At 54.3% G+C, this 18,518-nt stretch overlaps 1 long non-coding RNA gene across 2 annotated transcripts; it reads left to right on the top strand.

Annotated features, from left to right (window-relative positions):
• Window positions 1-5,044: 5,044 nt before the first annotated feature.
• On the top strand, window positions 5,045-13,896 carry LOC141568592 (uncharacterized). Of its 2 annotated transcripts, XR_012491768.1 has the most exons (5): window positions 5,045-5,160; window positions 5,937-6,036; window positions 8,719-8,790; window positions 10,299-10,447; window positions 13,507-13,896. It is a non-coding gene; the product is annotated as an uncharacterized LOC141568592 (long non-coding RNA). The 2 variants fall into 2 exon arrangements; XR_012491760.1 differs by having other exon boundaries at window positions 10,299-13,896.
• The last annotated feature ends 4,622 nt before the right edge of the window (window positions 13,897-18,518 follow it).

The raw sequence follows: 18,518 nt of genomic DNA, 5'->3' as shown, positions 1-18,518 counted from the left end.
AACTATTGCAAAAGTTGGGGGCAAAAGACGGGGGCAGGGAAAGACTGAACTATGGATAAGTCCCAGTAAACACTGACACAAAAGCTATAATCATAATACATCCTAACACGGTGAAAGAAATAAACTTTAACCTCAACAATGCTTTTGACAATATGATTAAATTGAAAATGCCCTGAGTTCCTTGGGATGCTCGGAAGCAGAGTAAATGACTTTAGGTCTTGAATTCAGTTTGTATATTAAAATTCCAAGAGTAACCACCAGAGGGATAAAATAGATCGTAGTTTTGTAAAAGTTCAAAAACCTAGAGGAGGGAACACAATTTTAAATATATAATCAATTCAAAAGAAGGCAGGGAGAGACATGAGAAATGCAGAACAAGGAGAAATTAGAAAATAAGATGGTAAAAAATTCAAAATGTATCAGCAATCACAATAAAAATAAATGGACAAAATTCAACAGTTAAAAAATCGTCAGATTAGATTTTTAAATTCAAATCCAGTTATATGCTGTTTAAAAATATATAAAACATGTAAATAAAAAGTTATAAAAGAATTATGTTAGATAAATATCAATCACTATATTTTGATATATATCAAAAAATCAAATTTATATGGAAAAATAAATTTGAAGGCGAAAATATTATGAGAATAGCAGGAGTCACCAGTGAATAATGGTAACAGTTCAGTTCCCCAGGAAGACGTAAAAATTCTACACAAAATGGACTTAATTTGACTTTAAAATATGTCAGCCTGAGACCTATGGTGTGCCAATAAAAATGATAAATCTACCATCCCAGTAAAAGATTTTAACACCTCTCATTAACTGAAAAGTCAAATGCATAATAAAAATGTGGACATTTGAATAATACAATAAGCACAGATCACTTTGCAAAGTCAGGGCCCCCTCCTCTGTGTGGTCCTCAAAACCAAGAGCACAGACGGCTTCATCCATGCAGCTTGTCGAATGGTGGCTCCTCCATCAGGGGGCCCCCATCCAACCAGGGAAGGCTGCTCCCAGATCTGAAGGTCAAGGAGGAGCTGACCCTGCAAAGATCTGGGGCGGGGTTTCCAAACAGAGGAAACAGCTACTGCAAAAGCAAGACACTGTCTGGGTGTGTGGGGAACCAGCAAAAGGCAAAGAGAGGGGTGCAGAGGTGGGAGTGGGCTGTGGAAAAAATCTCTCTGGTTGTGTGGAGAGCAGAGAACGTGGTGGAAGCAGGGAGACCAGCCTGCCTGAGGGGAGGTAGGAGCTCAGAGCTGGAGCGGGGAGGAGAGGAGGGAAGGTAAACTGAGTAAGGGGCTCCCTGGAAGGCTGCGGTGAAGAGGGAGGGCTCAGGAAGATGAGTGCGGTGAGAGTGACAAGAGCTGGGAGACACCAAAAAGGACATGTTTGTGTGAGGCTTGGGTGTTAGTGGGTGTGTGTGTGACCAGATGAAGGTGACAAGGCTTGAGGTGGCCTGTGTGAGATGGGGTGGGGGTGATGTAGGAGGGAAAAGAAGGGGCTTCACCCCCTTGGGCTCCTGTGTGCAGCAAGGAGTCTGTGTGTGTGTGTGTGTGTGTGTGTGTGTGTGTGTGTGTGTCTGTGAGCACGTGTGCGCCTGTGCTGCCCACCCCCCCACCCGCCCCCAGAGGAGTAGGGAGATCTTATCTGGCCCCTAGATGCTTCAGGAGTTTCAGAGTTTCTCAGCAAGGCAGATCTTTCCCGTCCCCCAACCCAGGCCTTGCCCTCTCCAGCCTCTGCAGGAAGTGGGCTGGCCCTGGGGTTTACTCGTTGCTGTCCCCATCAGTCTGCTACCTGGGCCACCAGAGCAGGAGCAGGGCCCTGGGGAGATGGCTGTGGTCCCGGCAGCGGAGAGAACTGGAGAGAACCTGCCGCAGCCCTATGTCCCAGCCAGGTGATACCCGCCTTGCCCTCAGCCTGCCCCTGCTGAGTCCTGGGTACCAGTAGCTCCCTCATGGCCCCTGCCACCAGCCCCTAGGGGAGGGTGGGTTGGTAGTAAAGGTCACGGGGATGACTTTCAGCTCTGAGTGAGAACCCCCCAGCAGTTTCTACTTAAACTTTCATCTCCCAGCCCTCCCCTCCAGCCTGATCTTAGACTCCCCCAAGAATTGGGCAGGCCCTGCTCTTGTGACTCTTGGCTTGAGAAAAAGTGGGTCCCCAGTCTAAGTCTGCTTCTTCTTCCCAGCCCACCCGGGGGCCGGGGGAGAGGCTGGGGGCTGCTGTGGGATGAGGGGCCTCCCTCCGTCCTGTGCTGGCCCCCCAACCCAGAGGGGTGGAGAAGGGGCCAGGAGGACTGGGAGAGGAAGGCCACCTGAGCCTCGGGTGGGCTGGGTACTCAGATGGCACTGAACGGGGTGGGAGAGACGCGAGCCGCCTCCCGACGGCTGCGGCATGAGGCCCCTGGGGAGGCTCCCCCGTAAAGTGCCCCACGGAAGGCGTGTGGCGAGGGAGGAGACCTGGATGCGAAGTGGGGGTGGAGGCTGGGAGGTCTCTGGGTTCAAGTCCAGATGTGCCCCTTACTTGGCTGTGTGACTGGGGGGCGGGGATGGGACTCCCTCTCTGGGGCTGCCTGGTGGGCACCCCCCGTCTCCTCTCCTGGGGGCCGAGTCCTCCCATCCTTAACTGTGTTTAGAGCACCGTGGGAACGGGGCTGCTGGGGGGTCCCCTCCCTTCCCACACATCAGGGACCCCACACCTGCTGGGAAGATGCCCCACAGTGAAACAGCAAGAGGGAGCCCTGTGTGTGTGTGTGTCTGTGCTCATGTGCGTGTGTATGCGCGTGCTGGGGTGTGGGGGGGTCGAGGGTTAGAGGACGAGGGGAGATGGGGTCCGTCAAGTTCAGAGGGCAGGTGAGACACGTTTCTGGCTCTGAACTCCTGCTTCCGATCCGCCCCCAGCCCCCACAAAGGCCCACAATCCGCAGCAGCCGCGCCTGGGGCCTCAGACTGCATCTGACTGGGCTCAAACCCCAGCTCCACCCGCCTCTAGCCTGGGCAAGAGGCTACGTGATGTGTGGCTCGGGCTCCTCATCTGAGAAAAGGAGTCATGACGGTACCTACTCAGAGGGTGGCTGAGTCCTAACAGTACCAGGCACAGAGTAGCAGCTGAGTGCTAGTCACCACCACCACCATCATCATTGTCATCGTCATCATCAACATCGTCATTATTGTCACCATCTTCTACCTTGAAATCAGATGACCTGGTTTCAGTCCAGCCCCTTGTGTGGCTACGCGTGTCTATCTATCAAAAAGAGGACAATGACCCCCACCTCCCAGGGTTGTGGTGGGGACCTAATGAGTCAGTCAGTGAGAACAGCTCTGCAGTCATGAAGGGCACCTGTGGATGTGTGAGCACCCAGGACAGAAGTGCTGGGAACTCAGAGGTCTGACTTGCCCTCCCTGAAGCTGGGGTTCTTCCTAGCTCTGTGACCTTGAGCAGGTTTTGTGCACTCCCTGAGACTCAGTTTCCTCCTGTGCATGAGGGTGCAGCCTCAGAGACTGCCAGGGCCCCCTCAGCTTGCACCCTTCTGGCACACGCCATACTCTCCTGCTCTGTCCTGCTGTCTGTCCATCCTCATTCTCTCCTGCGTACTTTGGTCTCTTGGTGTACGTTGCTGCACCTTTTCTCCCACCAGGCTCCCCGCTGCAGGGGCTGTGCTTTGTCTCTGACCTGCCTGCAATCTTGCATGCCTTTGCCACCCCCTCCTCTCACCCTGGGATTTTGTGCCAGGTCCTGTCCTGGGCATGGGGCTGCCTGTTGACTGGGGCCTGGCCCTGGGTGACACCCTCCAGAGGATGGACCGTGCCTATGCCCCAGTTCTGTGATGGAGTGACTAAGGGGAACAGGGGTGTTTGCTGGGAGCCTTTTGGCTGGACTCTGCTCCTTTGGGGTCCCAACCCTGTGTTATTTGGGGGGTCTGAGAAAGAGGCAACCAGCTCCATCCTGGGGAGCTCACCCTCCTGTGGGGCTGGCGGGCCGGCCAGGAGGAGCCCGCGGGTGCCTGTCTGGGCTCCTTCCCACACCCAGGCCAGATGTATCTCTAGTACATGCTCTTCTTTCTGCACTGAACGAGCTTGAAACAGAGCCTGACATACAGCACGTGTGGGTTTGGGGTGGTTGAGGGGGCAGTGGGGTGAGAAGAGGCTGGGGTTCGGCGCTAATCCCAGCTCTGTGCTGGCCCCCTCAGGTGGGTGTAAGTGCATCTTTCCCCTTCCTGAGCCTGTTTTGCCAATTTTGAACCAGGGAATGGGCTTACTCAGAGAGCCCTTTCAGCCATCACCACCTGGGGGTCTCTGAAGGTAGGGAGTGAGCATGTGTGGGGCAGTGGGACCAGCAGGAGCAAGGGCCCTGAGGCTGGACGGTGCTGCGTGGTGGAGAGCGGACCTGCGCACCCTGCAAGGGGCAGGGCCAGCCTGCCGCCGGGGTGGTGAGGGGCGTGATGGGTGTTCATCTGTGCCCTCTCCCCTTCTTCCTTCCTCCAGGGCTCCTTTCCCCAGCCCCTACCTGTGGATGTGACGGCAGCTCCTGCTCTGTCCTGGTGTCTGTCCCTCCTCATCTTCCTCCTGTCCCTGGACATCCCTCAGGTGCCCACAGCAGTGAATGGTGAGGACCCTGGCATCTGCACAATGTGCTTTCCCTCAGGCAGGAGGCCAAGGCCTTTCTACAGCCCTCCTGGGACCCCTGCTTCTTGGCAGGAGATACATCATCTGGGGCAAGAGGCAGGAAGGAGGAAGGCCGGGGCAATGGGGCGGGAGATCAGGTATCCACCTCCCCACTTCGCCCTCCATCCTGCCCCCACTGTATCCACATGCCTCCCCAAGCCACGGGAAGATGCTGGCTTCTCATCACCACCCTGCGTTAGCCTGCCTGTGGGGGCCTTGCAGGCTATGGGGCTCAGTTTTGTTCTTTGAAATGGGCCCACTAACCCCTTCGCTGCCCACCAGGATTGCCTACCTCCTCATCTGGTAGGCGCAGGGCACTGGGAACAGGGGTGCTGGGCAAGCCCCTGGGCCCCTGCAGCCACTTATGCCTCGTCTTGCCAGCAGAGACTTCCAAGCTCACATGCTTTTATGACTTGAAAGCCAACATCTCCTGTGTGTGGAGCCAGGATGGGGGCCTGCAGAACACACCCTGCCAGATCTGTGCCCAGTCGTATCAACGGTGAGTGTGGGGTTGACCGGCAAAACTGCCCAATCTCAGGACGGTGGCATTTTACAATCACTGACATTTAGATTCTTGAAATCCTAACTCTCAGAATCTTGGACTACCAGGATGCACACACTCTTCGCATCACAGAAGTCTGGAAAATTTGGGAGTCAGCTATTTAAGCTGTTGGAAATTGGGTGGCAGTGCGTGTGGGGGTCTAGGCTACAGATGAGCTGGACACGGCAGAATGGGGACATGGGGCTTCAAGCCTGTTGTGCTGAGGCTGGACGTGACTTTAGAGGCAAGAGGGGTGCGGAAGAAAGGGGCCACCCCAAGCTTTGTGAGGAACTTGGGATTTTGAGAGACCCCTAGGGCAGCTGTGGGAACAGGGCACTGGGAAGTGGTTGGGGCGCTTGGGGGGTGGTAGGTGGGAGTTGATGTGAAGGGATCGCTGCAGGGAGCAGCGAAGGTGGCTTTGGGTTTGGCCCTGATCCTGTGGGTGGTGATTCCACAGGGGCTCCCAAGGCCCAGTCAAGCCTCACGGGAAGACTGCAGGGCTTTAGGTGTGGAAGCTGGGTGTCCTGAACTGGTTTGTTTCTAGAAGATCACTCTGGCTGCTGTGGGCCAGGCTGGGGTGGGGAGGGCAGAAAAAGATTCTTGTGAGGGGAGGTGGAGCAGGTGGGGGAATTGGCACCCCTGTGAGGTTGGCATGGTCGACCTGTGCAGACTGGCCTTGCTGCATGGCGGACCATCCCAAGGGCCAATTCTGGGGTCTCTCCTTTTCTTCTAAGGAAGTTATTTTGCTTTGAAAGTTCCAAGAATGTATCCTGTGAGCTGAGCTCAGAGGGGCTGGCACCCTGGGCCTGCAACCTGCTCTTTGGACCCCCAAATGTGAGTATCTGTAGCTGAGGAGGCCCAGGGGGCGGGTGGGTGTCAAGGGGTATCCTCCCAGGAGAGGAGCTGGGGCCCCATAAGCCCAATGGCCAGCAAGCTGTGGTCGTGTGGGCTGCCAGGGGCTGGGAGGCGGGAGGAAGGAGGGCAGCGTCCAAAGGCCAGGAATCAGACCTGACCCGAGGGCGACAGATCCATGGGGCGTGAGGCTCACCTTCTGCCCCTGCATCCTCTGTCCCCCACCCCATGCTGGGGGTCCCGTGACACTGCTGCACTCCTTGTCAGCGGGGAGAGCTCCCCTCTGATAATAATAACCACGCTCCGACTCTTCCCAAGGTCTTAGCAAGTGCAGGGTGGTGGGGCTCAGGAGTGTGGATTCCAGAGCTTGACAGTCTGGGTGAGGGTTTCCGGGCAGGATTCCCGCCCGTTCTCGGGAAGTTTTTTCGCTTTTTCATTCCCAAATCCCGAGAAAAGTTGGTTGGGAAATCGGGAAAATTGGTTCCTTGAACCCAGGTGGTTGGTAGTATTGGCTGTCACTTTGTGGAAACGAGTCATCATGGAGAACAGAAAACAGTTTATATCTCGGGATTCGGACACAGGAAAGTGAAGAAATTCCTGAGAATGGGTGGGAATTCCCGCCTGGAAACCCTGGTCTGGGTTCTAGCCCTGGCTTCACTGTACTCCAGCTGGGTGACGACAGATGGCTTCTGTGTCTCAATCTCCCCTCCATTCAAGTGGGAATGATAATGGCGCCCCCCCGTTGGGTGGATCTGAGCGTGAAAGCACTTGGAACGCCACCCAGAATAAAGCATGCACCTGACATGATGGTCAGTGGATGGTCACAGGGGTGACTCTGGGTGATCCCCAGCATTGTCTCCTTAACTGATGAGGAAACTGAGGCTCAGAGAGGCGTGGTCCCTGCCCAAGGTCACACAGCCAGGGAGTAGCAGAGCTGGGATTGAACCCAGGTCTGTGAAACCCCCAGCCCGGCCCTTTCACCATGGCCCCAGGCTGCCTCTCAAAGGGCATGTGGCCGTGTCCCCGTGGCTGTGCATCAGATGATTGTCCATCAAACCTCCTTGGCTGTGGTGGGCACCAGGGATGCCCAGACCATATTTTCCACCCATCATCAGATCATATGCATTCTCAGGGGGCAGGAGGGAGTAGAGATAGGCTTACGTGTAGCTGTAAAAGGCACAGACTGCATTCCTTTCTCTGTGAGCTGTGCAGGTGGTCTCGCTGCAGATCCTGGTCCCACCTAGCTGTGTGACTTTCCTAACTGTGACCTTGGGCAAGTCCCTAAGCCTCTCTGTGCTGCAGCAGGATGAGAATAGTAACAGCGCCTGTCTCATAGGGTGCTGAGAGAATTAAATGAGATAATATATGTAAAGTGCTTAGAAGAGTGCCTGCCAGACTAAGTGCTCAACAGAATGTACTATTGGCATCTTTACAACAACAATAACAGTAATAGTAATAATGATAATACTATTATTATCTAGGAAAATCTGGCCCCCATGGAAGCTGGAATAAGGCTGGGGCAGGGTCCTTGGGGTACAGAGGGAGGAATTGTTTTCAGCTCTGGGAACTGCTGTGTTTCCCCAAAAATAAGACCGGATCTTATATTACGTTTTGCTCAAAAAGACGCATTAGGGCTTATGTTCAGGGGATGTCATCCTGAAAAATCATGCTAGGCCTTGTTTTCCAGTTAGGTCTTCTTTTCGGGGAAACACGGTGATAACCAGGTTCAAGGCTTGCTCATAGTGGGCCCTGCGGCAGGTCAGAAGGGCTGCGCCCTGGGAGCTGGGCCTGAAAACAGCACCCTAGGCTCGAGCTCAGATCCTCACCGGGCCTGCACTAGACCTTCCTCCTGCAGGCCTGCAGGGCTGCCCTCTGCACAGGCAGGAGGCCACGATCAGTTGCTCACTCGGCAGCCCTTGGTCAGCCGTGATGGGCCAGGGCTGCAGTCGCTGTGGGGTTGTGGACGCACAGCATGGGTTTGAATCTGAGTTCCCCTGATGACCAGATGAGTGACCTTGGGCAAGTCCCCTAACCAACCTGAGCCTCAGGTTTCTTACGTGCAGTGTGGGGGTGAACTGCCGTGAGAGTCAGCCAGAGAACGGTTAACGCTGCTGAGCAGTGCCTGCCTAGATGCTCAATACCCGGACATTTCCTTCCAGAAAAGTCAGGGTGTGGGGAGAAATGAGATAGGGGGGGCTTTCACACTCAAAGCTATTACACAGGTACAGTTCTAGCCCTGCACCTTTTGGGGGCTCATCCCATTTGCATACCTCTCATAAAAGGGAACTCCCGTCCTCCCAAGACAGCTCACTTCACTTTAGATAAGGGGTTGACAACCTGTGGCCCACGGGCCAAATGCAACCTGCTGTCTGTTTTGTCAATAAATTTTTATTGGCCCATAGCCACTCTCTCTCTTACATGCCATCTACTGCCGAGTTGAGCAGTTGTAACAGAGACCATGTGACCTGCGAAGCCAAAGAGATTTACTACTTGACCCTTTACAGAATAAGTTTGCAGACCCCTACCTTAGACAATGTGGGTACGTGGTGGGGCTCCTCCTGTGTTGCAGTCTGGGTCTCCTTCCTGTCCCTGCCCTGTCCTCATCTCGATGGCTTTCCCCCCGCCAGCTGCTGCTGGCAACATCGCTATCCCCTTCACTTGCAGTCTCAGAAACTGACCGCAGCGGACATTGTCAACATAAGTGTGACATGCCTCGAAGGAAAGAAGTGGAAGATGGTAATGACCCAGGACTTCAAACCCTTTAATAACCATGAGTGAGGATCCCTGGTAGGGCTGGGGTGGGGGGAGGCACCTCCTTCCCTATCTTTTTTTCTGGGCTCACACTGTTCTAGTCTCTCTCCATTAGCTTCCACACCCACATCTGACCAGTTCACTGCCCGCTGCACTCAGGGTGTAGTCCTTGCTCCTTACCCTGGCATGCAAGGCTGCTCGAGATCCCACCTGGCTTTCCTCTCCAGCATCCTCCTCTTGTGGCCTGTATTTCCCACACAAAGACCAGTTCTCCAAACTCGACTTGCCCATCCATGCCCCTGAGCCCTTGCAACGTGCTAGTCACACTGTCTGGAAGGCTCTTTTTACATGGAAAATTCCCATTCACTCTTCAAGGCTCAGTGAAATCACCTCCTCCAGGAGGCTTTCCTAGATTCTCCCAGCCCTTTGTACCTCTTCTTTAAGGGTGTTTATGACCTAGGTCATCACTGCCTGATTATAGGTGTATCTCCCTCACTGAGCTGTGAGCTCCCTGAGAGCAGAGTTTCTGTTATCCCTATGTCTCCATTCTGAGTACTCAGTACCAGGTCTGATCTGGGCGGTGCTCTGGGAAGGTTTGTTGTATGACTGAGTGCCTGACCCCAGCCCTTCCCACCTCCCCCAGAACTTGGGGTCCATCTCTAGGAAAGAGGTGCAACAGAGGGTGAGACCCAGGTAGGGTGCTAAATGCAGTCCTGCCTTAACCAGGTATGATCTGACTGGCAGGTCATTTAACATGTCAGCCTCGGTTTCCTCATCTGTAAAATGGGGGATAATCAGTTACCTGCTGTACACGGTTGCGGCAAGGAGTCTATGAGCCAAGACTCAGAAACTGCTTAGCACATGCTCAATAAACACTCACTTATTGTTATTCACGGAGTTCTACAGAGTCTCAGAATTATAAACACTTAGATGACTTAACTTCAGAATCGTAAAATCTTATGTATAAGATTAATGAGATTAAATTAAATGAAAGAGATGATCCGTGTCAAGCTCTTAGGTCATTTCTGAATGCAGAGAAAGGCTGCCCTGATTCATTCATTCAACATATTTAATTAAGCGCTTAGTACATGGCAGGCAATGTTCCAGGCACCAAGCGCTTATCACTACCTGACATATTAAATACCCACTCAGGAGAGAACAAAAAGTCCCTGCCCTCAGCGAGCTCACAGTCTGGTGGGGGAAACAGTGAATAAAGAACCAAGAGTATGTATTGAATATGTCAGGTCGTGAGAAGCGCTAGGAAGAAAAATCAGTCAGGTGAGGCAGGTCGAGAGTGGCCGGGGGCTGGGGACGGCTTCTCTCAATCGGTGATATTAGAGCAGTGACGTGTGGGTCTCTGGGGGAAGGGCACACCAGGAGGGAGAAGCAGCAGGTGCAAAGGTGGAGGCTGGAGCATGTCTCAGCTTGACCATCTCAGCATCACGAGCCAGCGTCCCCAAAGCTTGCTCTCCCGTCTTCTCTCCCGCCTCCAGTTCGCCTGATGGCCCCTGACTCCCTCCAAGTCGCCCACATAGGGGCCGACAGATGCAACATAACCTGGAACGTCTCCCCGTCCTCCCACTACTTTGAAAGATCCCTGGAGTTTGAGGCCCGGACCAGGTCTTCAGGCCGCACCTGGGAGGTGGGTACATGGCCCAGTCTGACCTGTGCTGATTCCTCCTTCCTGTCCTGGTCACCGTGTCCATCTTTCATCCCCACAACGCCTTGGCTGCTGCAACAAGTCATCACAAACTTAAAACAACAGAAATTTATCATCTCAAAGGTTCAGCAGCCAGAAGTCGGAAATCCTGGAAACCCACATACCCTTGAGTGTTCTAGAGAAAAATCTATAGCCACATCCTCTGATCTCTGCCTCCATGGCCCACGTGTGCCCCTGGCTGCCTCCTCGTCCTCCTGTCACCCCTCTTCTGCTAGTCTCCTCTGCCTTTCTCTTATAAGGTCACTTGTCATTGGATTGAGGGCCCAACTGGACAATCCAAGATGTTCTTATCTCAGGATCTTTAACTTAAGTGCATCTGCAAGGACCCTTCCTCCAGATGAGATAACGTTACATGTTCTGGGGGGTTGATCTGTGCGACCTTGGACAGAATCCCATTCCCTCCCACACTCCAGCCTGTGTGTTCATTGTCAAGCTGTCCAGGAGAGGCTGGAGTCAGTGGGCCATGAGGCCTGGGCTCACCTCTCACTGAAGGGAAGTTGCCCCTCTGAACCTTTCAGGAAGACCTCCCAAAGTGCCCCGTGGGGTCCCATTGCCAAGTCTACAGAGCAGGAAGGTGGGAATAATCTGGGGTTCCTCTGATGACCATAAACAGGACAGGCTATGGATTTGGCCTGGGCCGAAGGGCCTATGGCTCCATGCAGAGACTTGCCCACCAAGCCTCCCTGTTACTGCTCGCGACACTGAACGTAACCCCCACACGCGACGCTGCAAGCATTTGGGATAGCTCAAGTTTTTAATTACCTCAGGAAAGTTAATTACAGCTCAGGGGCTGCTTACTCTGCTGTTTCTGGGAACAGACACTGGGTGGCCGGATGGGAAGCTGGGATACCCAGGGGCCAGGTAGGCACAGCCACCACTGCTGGGCGACTGGGCACAAGTCTCTTCTCCTCACCGCAGTTGATTTTCTTCCTCTACTAACTGAAACGAGGGAGCTGCCTGAATGCTGTTCCTGCTCTTGGAGGCCACGCCCTGCTGGCTGTAACATTCCCCCCAGACCTTGCCCTGCTTTCTCCATGCACCAAATTCCTTACGATTTTGGAAAACAGCACTCCTCGCGTTAGAGGAGCAGACAATAGGCTTGAAATTGGCCGGCCTGAGTTCAGTTTCTACCCCGTGTCTTACAGCCTGTGCAGTGCTGGGCGTGTTCCATAGCCTGTGGGAGGGTCGCTGCCCACATCTGTGAAGTGGGGGCGATAGCAGCCTAGCTCATGTGCTGCTATTAGGGTGAATGAGATCATGTATAAAGCATGCAGAATTAGTGCCCACCCTTCCTCATGTCCTTCTGGTCCGAGCTGAGCTCACCCAGCCCTATGGTGCTTTGAAGGGTATATGTCTATGTTCTCTCATTAAGAGACATCAGACCGTGGCAAAGACAAACAAGGGGCCGGCACTGGAAGGACTATAGAGTGTTATTTGGGCCACAGCCCAAGTGATGACATCGTCATCACCGTCACCATAACCACCACCATCACCACCACCACCACCACCACCATCACCATCACCATCATCACCACCATCACCACCACCATCACCATCACCATCATCACCACCATCACCACCACCATCACCACCACCACCACCACCACCATCATCACCACCACCACCATCATCACCACCATCACCACCACCACCATCACCACCATCATCACCACCATCACCATCACCATCACCATCATCACCACCATCATCACTAGCATCCATTGATAATCACCTCCTGGGGCAGCTTGATCGCACTGTTCCTGATCCCTGTCAGCCCGGATCGCCTCTCCTGGAGCCTCCCCTGCCACGAGGGAGGGAAAGGAACCTCTTACTCTTCTCCACAGCCACACTCTACTCCCCTCCCAGAAGGAAGAGCTTCTCACGTTAGGGTGGGCTCCTGCTCCACTGAAATAACCCTGTCCCCACCCCCCTTCCAGCCCTCCTCCAGGGCACACCAGATGCCTAGTCCCCATCCAGCTCTGCCCTGATGAGCCTGAGGACATTCACTCGCCTGGCGGGGGCCAGTTTCCCCATCTGTGACATGAGCTGATGGGACCACATCAGAGACTCCCGTACTGTCTCCAGGGGAGGGAGGAGGGGAACTGGGAGCAGGTGGGGCCCAGGAGCCCCTACCCAGGTGCAGCCAGCCCACCTCCTGCCTGATTTGCTTTATATATCAACACACGTACACATACACACATACACACACCCAAGAGCATGGGAGGTTCTTGTGTTAAGGAAAAGAAAACTCGGTTGGTAACGGGCTTTGGCCCAGCTGCTCCCCAGCGCCCCTCATCCCTGCGCTTTTGTCCTGTGAGGCCATCTTCCAGTCAGCAAGTCACAGCCCCACAAGAAACAAAGAGAGGCAAAGTGGTTTGGAAATGTCGATAAGAAATGCATAATTCAGGGAGCGTGCCTCCCCGAGAGACTGCTGATGGGAGAGCAGTGATGAGAACGGGAGTTGGGTTTTCACGATGCGGGAGGAGATGTGAACTCGACCTGCAGCCTCTGCACACTTGGCAGAGGTCCAGGGACACAGCCATGCTCAGTCACCCAGTCAGCGACTGGGCTGGTGGGGATGATACATGGAAAGCCAGCGTCCTGCAAGGGAGCCAGGCCGCTCCTGCCTTCTAACTGTGCAGGCACCCAGCTGTTGCCTAGCAACCAAAGATGTTTCCTGCCAAAGATGGAGAGATGGGATCGGAGGGCGGCATTTGCTTTTTCTGGGCAACCAACCAGCTTAAAAGTCATTGGCATTACCTGGCTACAAAGTCAGCCCTGGTCCTGGCTCCTGACATCTCCACCTGCCCAGTGCCAGAATCCAGGGAATTCTGGGTCTCCTGGGTGGGATGGCACAGTGTGCAGGGAACAGAGCGGGGACGCAGGGCAGTCTCCAGCCAGGGCTAAGAGCTTGGGGAACTTACTTAACCCCCTCTGTAAATGAGCAGGTTGATACTGCTTGCCTCCCTCTCACCTGCCAGGTGGCTGTCAAGTATGAAATGGAGGCGATTCTGAGCCACAGGTCATTGTGGGAGGGAAGACCTTTGCTCTCCACCTCTGACTGTGCCTTCACAAGTGTCACCTCGTGCGGCTCCCAGTGCCTGTCCGGCAGGACAAATGAGGACCAGGATCTTTATAAATGGGTCAAATGCTATGTTTCCTCTGCAACTTGTTTTATTCCATTAACAGCACATTTTGTAGGTAACTCCAAGTCACTGTGTGTGTGTGTAGCTTTATTTTTGCCGCTCTGGGTAGTTCATGTGTAGACATGCCCCCCTTTGTTTTTATTTTGTCATTCAAATACATGCTTGAGTGTGTTCCTGTCCTACCGATAAAGCACATTTCAAATCGGCGTGCACGGCCTGTCTGCAACCTGGACAATTTTCTTCTATTATATCTTTGACTTTTGTTTCTCTTCTCAAAATCCAAAGAGCTGACATTGGCTGATACTTTCCATCTGTCAGGAACTGCTCTCAGACCAGACACAACGAGGTGGACAGTTGCCCAGGTGGAGTTTGCAAGAAATCAAATAGGAATGTGGAACACGGTCAGTGGGGTGGGATGGAGGGGAAATAAACCGTGCAAGCACGCAGATGTCACCATTACATGCCGCTGAGCTCCGCAATGAGCTGTTCTTAGGAGGACACTTTGTAAACACTTAACACTCTATTTAAAACTGTGATATGTCTCCATTTAGAAGATGGTGGGTGATCACCTCCCACAACAGGAGTCACTGATAGCATTTTGACAGGATGCTCACCCACTGTCCCATTGTCCTCTTCCTGGAACCAGGATGGACTACATTTCCCAGCCTCCTTTGCACTTACATTGGGGCATATGACAGGTGCCAGCCAATAAATGTGTTCTCTATGTTATTTCAATGACTCCCCCAGGTACCCTCTGAGACTGATAATCCTACTACCCCATTTTGCAGATGAGCTGTCTGAAGTATCAAGGTTAAGCAATGTGCCTGTCCTTTCTCAGTGACCCACCCACAGGTCTGAGCCTGACCGCCAGAGGGCACAGCTGTCTTCATCCCAAGGTGTCCTTCCATCTGAAGGTCCACGAGCACCCGAGTGTCTCAGTGACCCTGTGGTGACGGCGTGTTGGTGACCCTCCAGCCTCGCTCGCAGGGTGGGCCTGCTGCCTCCCGGCCCGGTGCTCTTCCCAGAGGCAGGAGAGCCCCTGCGACCGGTTCCCAGAGCCACAGAGGGCTGGTGTTCCTACTCATTCTGGCCCCAGACATTCCTGGTAACCAACAGTCCCCACTGGGACAGGAAAGTTGTGCTGGGAACTGGGCAGAACCTGAACCCTTTGTTTCCATTTGAAGCACCTCAGAGTCGATGAAAACAAGTAGATGGGGTGTGCTGGCCCCCACATAAGAGACACAGAAAGCGTCTCTCCAGGTTTAGAATCTGCCAGTTTCACAAGTTTGAGTTGGTGACTCACGTTATTTATGGACTAACTTTGAAACCTTATGATCCCATGATAAAAAAAAATTAAACCTCCTCAGCTGTATAAAGATTTTTGGCCACTCTACAGGTCTTAGTAAATAGTCTTGCTAATTTAGGCATAAATTAATTACATGTGACTGGCAAAGGCTCAGCTAATTCTTTCTGGGCCTTAAACACGGGCTGTGAGTCACAGTAATGACGCCACCAGCTCTGGGACCACTTGGCACGTTATCTGAAGCCTTTGCACCCTAGGCCAGCCTGCTGCTCTCTCCTACACGGCCACGTCCTCCGGCTCTGGAAAGGGAGGGCAGTTTTGGAGTCAGGCAGACAGACCAAGTGGAGCCCCCTACCCTCCATGTCACCCCACCTGCTGGCTCTGTGGCCTTGGATAACCCCTGAAATCCCCTCAGCCAGAGCAGGGACAGTGACACGCATGCGCAGGGACAGTGACACGCACGCACATGCACGGTGGCAGGACACGGGAGGCAGATGCTCTCCTACATGCTTGTTTCCTCTTCTGCAGGAAGCGTGGCAGAGTCCGGACACCGTCTTTCAAACAGACCCCATATCCTGCCTGCTTTGGGGATCCCTGCACAGGGGCAGGTGGGTGGCCAGGCCCTGGGGCCCCAGCTCCTACTTCAGGCCTCAGAGGATGTGGGTGACTGGGCACCTGCCCCTCATACCTACAGTCCCACAGGGCGCGCTGTCCTGGTAGCCTTGGGTGGGGACCAACAAGCAGCACGGCCTTGCATGACTGACCACCACGATGGGGCTGAGACTCTGCCACCACGTCGCCCCATGTCGTCAGAGCAAAGCAGCTGCTCTTGTGGCCCTTAGGGGCAACCGTGCCGAGGGCTGGGTTGGGATAGAAGGGACCGGAAGCTCCACCCTCATGCTCGGAGAAAAGGGGATTGTGGGCAGTAAGTGTCGCGAGCAAACACGACTCGACTGTTGGACCCACGGAGACTGTCCTGGGCCCACACGCAGGGCGTCTCGCACGCACACTGGTTCTCCTGTTTGGGAGCCTCTGTCACTGTCACAGCGTCCTGTGTGGTCACCCCACTCCCCATGGTCCACAGCTCACAAGGAACTGTGTCCTCTCGTCAGAGGGCCCCTGACATCTCCGCGGACCCCCAACGCCTTGCACAGGTGCCCAGAGCAGAGGAGGATGCAGGCCCGTGGGCTCCGGCCGACAGCACGGCCTGGGGGCCATAGCGGGAGCTGCAACTCCCCCAAACCTGCAGTTTCAAGGCCCAGTGCCCAGGGGGATTAGCAGGAGGGAGGCACGCCCACGTCGCCATCAATCCCTTAAGACCACGTGCGCCTCTGTGAAGACTTCCGTACTTACTGCTGAAGCGCATATTTCAAACTTGCTAAGATTGCAGGTCTTCACAGGTCTCATCACAAGGAAAAACGTATAACTGTGCGTGGGGACGATGGTAACTAGACTTATGTGGTCACTTCACAGACCATGCAAACACCAAATTGTTTTGTGCTACACCTGAAACTATGGTCATGAACTGTGTCGATTACAGCTCAGTAATTAACAAATAAATAACTAAATGATTTTTACTGTTAAAAACAGCCCACGTTAGGGGGTGTGTCGTGGGTAATGTGTTCAAATGAGTTTGCAGGTTCACACTATTTCTTGATTGACACTTGCTGGTAGATTTCCCCAGCTGGATTCACACATGATTTAGGGCAGCCCACAAGTTCAGGGTTTTAAAAAATAGACCAACATCTATCTCCCAGCGTAGGCGTGGCGCCAGCCAGGGCGCAGGGCGCTGACAGGCGGCGCTGGACACTGAGGACCAGGTGAAGCGCTCATGTGGCCACAGGAGGCCAATTTGAGGGATGAAGACCAGTCCCCCAGGGTGAGGGGGTCACGGGAGAGCCGCATGGTGGTCCTGCAGGTGGTGGAGAGAGAAGACAGAGGATGGGAGCAGGGAGATGGTGAGGACGGGACCTGGGACAGCCTCTTCAGGAGGTGGGGGGCAGCAGGACGGCCAGCGGCAGCTCGGTCCATGGGGCTTTTGGAGGAGATGATGGAATGTTCTAGAGTGGCAACAGAAAGCAGGACCCCATTCCAGCCCTGAGGTGGAGCCGGGGTACAGGGATGCCACCCCCAGGCTCCAGCCAAGGCCAAAAGTGGCCGGAGGCGCAGAGAAGCTGAGGACACACAGAGGCACGGACTTCTCTCTTCCCTGCAGAGTTCCGACGAGTGCTGGGTGCATGGCCACCCTAGCCTGATGCCACCCTAGCCGGAGGCCAAGTCCTGGCTGTCAGTGCTGGCCGACTGGCCGGCCCCTTCAGTCCTCTGGTTTCCCATCCAGCTTCCACACTTGTCCATAGGGGATCGAGCCCTCGTGTACCTGAGTCCTGGGATTTAGGGGTTTTGTTCCACTTGTGACCCAGGACTAAGTGTTTTCTGAGCCTGAGTCTGGAGTTACACAGGGTATTGCGACCATCAACCATCGTGAGGCAGAGAGAGGGCAACAAGCAGCTCAGATGGAGGGCGACTGAGCTTTTGGTGACAAGGGCGGTGGGAACGCCTGTTCCTGGGTGGTCCCTGGTGAACAGGGACATGACATGTGCGTCTCACAGGAAGGAGGGCCAGGGTTCAAGCCACAGTCAAGAAGCCCAGCTTGCAGGGGTGGGACCCACAGAGCTGCTCCCTTCAGCAGCAGAGATGGGGTCTCAGCTCCCCACTGCTCTGGGCCTCCCATCTCTCTCTAGAAGCTGAGGGCACGGACGAGGTGATCTAGAAGCTTCCTCGCAGATTTAAGCGTCAGTGACCCCGTCGCTGACCCAGCCTGGCTCTGCTGTGCCCTTGAGCTATTTTCAGAAGGCATGAGGGTCCAGACGCACAATCAGGAACTGGTGGGAAAGGAAATGACATCAGGGGATGGCCCTGAGCAAGTTTTCTACTCTTTCCTTATCTCCTTGCACCTTAGAAAGAGGGTTCAATTCTTTCAGGGCCTTTGCTGGTGGACCCAGAGCCTTCAGCCCTAGCCGCAGCCCGGGCTGTGTCCAGGTGGCTGGTCCACCTCCCTGCAGGTGTTCTGAGGTCCGGAGCCCAGACTTAGTTTCATGCCCAAACTATCCAGGCTAAGTGCAGGGGGGACAGCTGAGTGTCTGCGCAGAAAGAGCACGTGCGTCTCAGCTGGGGCCTCATGCGCGCCCCCCACCAGCAAGGCCGCCTCCGCCTTACCCTCTCTCCTGAGAGAGGACAGAAGGACCCAAGGCCCCACTCAGCGCAAATCCTCCACATACAGCACAATCAGAAGCTATTAAAGGCTTAGTGTGGCAGAGGACAGGCCACCCTCGGGGCCAGCAAGGAAACAGCCCCTGAAGTAAAACCATCTTCGATCTTTCCTCTCAACAAGATGGGCAGCGTGGGGCGAGCGGCATGGATCCCTCTTCCCACTCAGAGGGTCCCAATTATTCCCTTAAAAGATGTCAGAGGCTGAGAAACAAGACATCAACTCCTGACATTGACCTTCTGAGGGCTTTTGAAGGCAGTTGCAAAGGGAAGGCAG

This window comes from Rhinolophus sinicus, linkage group LG01 (genome assembly GCF_036562045.2).
Source record: "Rhinolophus sinicus isolate RSC01 linkage group LG01, ASM3656204v1, whole genome shotgun sequence".
NCBI lineage: Eukaryota > Metazoa > Chordata > Mammalia > Chiroptera > Rhinolophidae > Rhinolophus > Rhinolophus sinicus.
Note: the sequence above shows the minus strand (reverse complement) of the source record. Positions and strands in the feature narration are given on the sequence as shown.